Below are 4975 nucleotides of genomic sequence, written 5' to 3' on the forward strand. Positions count from 1 at the left end.
CCTCGTAAAATCATGGGAAATAATACCGTGGTATGCTGAAACGGCGACTTTTCTGGGGCCGAGAAAGTTTCTTCCTTTGCTGTTTCACCTCTCCGCCCTCCCCTCTTAACACCCCCCCCACCCCCCGCCCCCCAACCCGCAACCAGAGAAAGAGTCGCCTCTGGGGACCTCTGACTCCATCCAGGCCTCATGGGATGTAAGAGGCAGGGCAGGCTAGGCTCTGGGGAGGGCGACGGAGATCTAGGATGGTTCTAGAAGACTTCTGAAGGCCCTAAGCTAGGTGAAACGATGAGCAGTCATCCATGTCACTTGAACTTCGTTCACTTCAGTTCTCACGTAGAGCCAGGGGCTCCATGCCAAGCTGCGTGGGAGCTGGAGGTGCCGTGAGGGTGACGTCCGGCCCTGCGCTCCCCAGGGGGCTCAGGGGCCGGTAAGACAGACCGACCAGCAACTCAACACCTGCCGTGTGGTCGATCCACATACCACAGAAGTGTATGCAACAGAGCAAAGAGGAGGGTCTTGTCTCGGGGTCCTGGGCCACAGCTGCTTCTGGCCCCTCCCCCTTGCTGAAAAGCAGCCACCACGACGACGACGATATGGAGAACACGAAACAGAAACACAAACTCTCATCTTCAAGGAAACCAGGAGACACCTGTGAACCCAGACCAGCCAGCGCCCAGCACACAAGTACGGAGAGCAGATGGAGGGGTGGTAAATGATTTAACAGAGGCCCGGGGAAGGCAAACCCAAGCGCCTGTTGTGCTGCGGGAGGGGCGGCGGGGGGGGGGGAGGGTTTGCAGGTGGAAGAGACGCAAACCCACCGGGCCTTGCAGAATCCCAGGGCAGCTTCCAAGTGGGGGATTCAGCCACCGCAGATGGCCAGGCGGGAGGCTGAGAACTGGCGGGTTATTTAGAAGTTTGTTTAAGGGGCAATTAGACCCCAGAGCCCCTCCCCCCTCCCCCCCCACCCTGCACGATGCAGCCAGGCAACCATCCCCTCCCTAGCCTGGGCAGGAAAATCCAACCAGACATTTCTGGACCCAAGGACACCAGCTACAGGGCAGGCGGGGGTGAGCCCCCAGACTGATTGTTTGAGGTGCAGTAGGTCTGATTATGCTTGGCAGGTGATTACTCCCTCCACGCCCCCCTCCAGGGTAAGAGCACACTTCCCCTCCCTGCTCCACTGACTAGCTTTGGCCTTCAGCCTTGCCTTTTGCCAGTGGGATGTTAGCATACGCATCGTAAGGAGAGACTCGATGTCCTTGCACCCTTGGACATGCTCTCTTGTGCTGACAAAAGAACATGCCTTGGTAAGCCCAGTGGATCCAAGAATGGGACGGCAGAGGTACCCAGCTGTCTGCAGCTCAGAGCCGACCTGCCTAGATTAACCCACTCCAGCTGACCTGAAGGTGTGAGGTACAATAAATGCTTATTCTCGTGCACCAAAGCCATGTGTGTGGTTGTTTGTTACACAGCAGTAGCTGACTGATACAGGGGGATTCAGTGGAAGTCGGAATACCAAACAGGGCGACCCTAGCCCGCCTCCTCTCCCTGGCTTAGTTCAGGAATGCTAGCACCCAGGCATACAGATAGGAGTCTGTGGATAGGATCTGACCACCCCAGAGAGAAGTCTCACAGGTGCTGACCTCTGGTCCCATCTAGGTATGCTTGACGAAAGAGCCAGCTGTCCCTATAGCGATGTTCATTGCCTCGCAAGCCCTGTCCTCCTACATGGAGCTGCCAACCTGAGTGTTAAGGCTTCATTCCGAAAAATGAATGGGTAACAGAAGATGAATGGACGATTGAAGAAAACTCAATCAAACAAACAGAGAAAAAGGAATTAGCAAGAAATAGAGACAAGGCAGCGATCAGAAGAAAACTTTGAAGAAACTACCACGGCTATCCTTGGAGAGAGAAGGAAACATAGCATAGCCATAAACAAAACCAGAATACCATAATAAAGGAACAATCAGAAAACCGAGAGGAGCTCTTAGAAATGAAAAATACTATGTTTATTAAAATTTTAAAAACGTACGGGGCACCTGGGTGGCCCAGCCGGTTAAGCGTCCGACTCTTGGTTTCAGCTCAGGTTGTGTTCTCACAGTTCATGAGATCAAGCCATGCATCAGGCTCTGTGCTGACAGTGCAGAGCCTGCTTGGGATTCTCTCTCTCCCTCTCTCTCTCTGCCCCTCCTGTGTTCTCTCTCTCTCTCTTTCTCAAAATAAATAAATAAACTTTAAAAATACATTTTTTAGGCAGTGTCTGGGTGGCTTAGTGTCCAGCTTTTGGTTTTGGCTCAGGTCCTGATCTCAAGGTTTTGTGGGTTTGAGCCCCACATGGGGCTCTGCACTGGCAGCTCAGAGCTTGCTTGGGGTTCTCTCTCTCCTTCTCTCTCCCTCTCTCTCTGTCCCTCCCCCACTCGTGCTATCGCTGTGTCTCTCAAAATAAATAAATAAACTTAAAAAAATAAAATAAAATAGTTTTTAAATAAAAGGTTTGGAAGAAAAAACAGAGGGAACAACAACAATAATAGAAACAACTCTCAGAAGGTAGAATAAGACGGTAAAAGTAAACAACAAGAAAATTACAGGGTTAATCCAGGAGGCCAATAGTCAAATAACAGGAGTTCCAAAAGAAAATAATAGAGAAATCTTACCCAGAACTGAAGAACACAAATCTTTAGGTTAACACGGTGTGCTAAATGCCCCAAACACTTGTTGTTGGGGTAGGGTGGGTGGCATGACCCACGCATTAGGAAATCTCTGAAATTTAGGGATAAAGCAAACATCCTAGAAGCTTCCGTTATAAAGAAAAAAATGACCTAAGGTTACCCACAATTGATTGAGAATAAGAACAGTACTGAGAGCTAGAGACATGGACAGATGCCTTCCACCCCTGAGTCAAAGTAATTCTCAACCTAGAATTCTATACCCAGCCAGGCTATCCATGCGCATGAGAGGAGAATAAACTATTTTCACACGTGCACACCGGCTCAGGGAGTTAGTAGAGGTTTCGCACTGGCAAAATAAGGGAGTAAACCATTATGGAGGAAGATTCAAGACACAGGACCTAACAGGGAAAAAGCTGAAAGGGATCGCTGAGAGAGCAGGGAAGAGAGCGTCTCAGGGCGGTAGCCACGCGCAGGCACAGAGGACAGCCAGGACAGATGGGCAGAGTTGAGACATCGCCACATAGAAATCCTGACCAGGCTCACATTCCCCTGTGAGATTTTTCCTGAGCTGTAGGTCGGAGCTTGTGCAAATACGGAGTCCTAGAAAACTGAGATATTAAAAACACAAAAAACAAGCAAATGAAAAAAAAATGAAGCAGTTATGAACTCCAGGCTGGGCAGGAAATAACATGTACGGTACATTCCTAATGAAAACACTGAACGTGCACTTAACCAAAAACGCCGTTCGGTGGAGGGTGGAGAGAAGGAGCCAGAGTGTGTAAGAAATCTAGAATCCTCACGTAGCATAGTAGGAAGTCAGTAGATAATGGGTCAGATTGGAGGCTCAAAAAATGGAAAAAGAAACCTGATGATTAGCAAGACGGAGGCAAATACACGGAGAAAGAGCTAGAAATTGCCTCTGGCATAAGGGTGGGGGCAGGGCTGTGGGAGGACTGCCGTTTTCTGCTGTTATAAGTCCTTTTCATCACTTTGGTTTGTAAAATTTACCGGCAAGCAGTGCTTTGACAAAAAAAAAAAAAAAAAAAAAAAAAAAAAAAAGACCAAATATAAAATAATTGCCTGATGGATAAAAGAGAAGCCAGAAGAGGGAGCGTCAGAGAATGGGAAGGCTTCAGGGTGGCTGGTACCCCAACCTGCTGAAGGATTAAGAGAGCGACAGGGAACAGCCTGTGCAAAGGGCTTGGGGCCCGCACGGGGTTCAGACTGAAGGCCTCAGTGCTGCAGAAAGAGAGCCAGGCTGCCGGACCATCTGCCCCCGCCGCAGATGAGGACAGGGGAGGCTCACGCTACGTGTAGCTTCTCGGTGTCCCTGGGACCTGCGGATGTGTACAGGGATTGACGCATTCTATCGTCGCGGCAACCAGCGCTGCAGGTGTTGAAGATGAGGGGCTGAGGCTCAGAGAGGCTAAGTCACGTATCCGAGGTCACACAGCCGGTGAGTACAGAAGCTGAGATTCAACCCCAGCAGCAAACAGCAGGGCTGATGAGCCACTTTATAGGTGTCCACACTCTCGTGACAGCCCCAGGGGCCAGGCGGGGGAGGTATTTTGGCTCACTTCATCTTGTTTGAAGGACGGACCTCAGCGTCAGTAGCCGAGGCCTCCACCCTACACTGTGGTCAGCTCTGGCGTTGGCATTGTGGGGGAGAGGAGGGAGGGGACAGCACGCTCCTGGCTGCCAGGAATGGGAGGAGCCTGGGCCCCAGCCTCTCTGGAAAACCACCGGTCTGATGGTAGAGGCACAGCCCCTGGTCTCAGGGAGCCCTCTAGTCTGAGAGTGGAGACACGGCCCTGGTTCTGAGGAGGTCAGGGTCTGACGGGGGACACATAGCATTGTCCTCTTTTGGCAGGCGCTCGGGGCAGCCCCGCCAGGATTCCAGGCGGGCATGACAGCACCGAGGGACCAGATGGGGGCCTGAGGCTAGAGGCTCTCATGTCCCAGGACCTCCGTGCCAGGCAAGGTGGGGCCACCTCACGGCTCCGACACAGCATCCCTAGCTTCCCAGAGCTCGCGGGTGTGGAGTTGCACTTCCTCTCTCTGCCCTGTCCTCCCCGCAGAGGGAGAGGCTGGTCCGGGATCCCTGGGTCACTTCTGCTCGGGGAAGGCCCCTCGGTGTCCCACTGAGGCCACCCCTGCCCGCAGCCTGGCGCCTGGGACCCGTCACCACCACTCGCCCTCCAGCAGATTATAGTCTCCCATCCTCCACCCCCACCCCCACCGCCCGCTCGCCCTGCATCTATCTTCTTGTCTTCGGTAAACATGTGGCAAACACTTACTGCGTG

The 4975-nt window shown here is 52.3% G+C and overlaps 1 long non-coding RNA gene across 1 annotated transcript; it reads left to right on the top strand.

The window, feature by feature from the left end:
- The first annotated feature begins 195 nt into the window (after window positions 1–195).
- LOC147578908 (uncharacterized) lies at window positions 196–2248 on the top strand. Its single transcript, XR_015253324.1, has 2 exons — window positions 196–687; window positions 1221–2248. It is a non-coding gene; the product is annotated as an uncharacterized LOC147578908 (long non-coding RNA).
- The last annotated feature ends 2727 nt before the right edge of the window (window positions 2249–4975 follow it).

Source organism: Puma concolor, chromosome B4 (genome assembly GCF_028749965.1).
Source record: "Puma concolor isolate L17-30 chromosome B4, mPumCon1.1.hap2, whole genome shotgun sequence".
Lineage (NCBI taxonomy): Eukaryota > Metazoa > Chordata > Mammalia > Carnivora > Felidae > Puma > Puma concolor.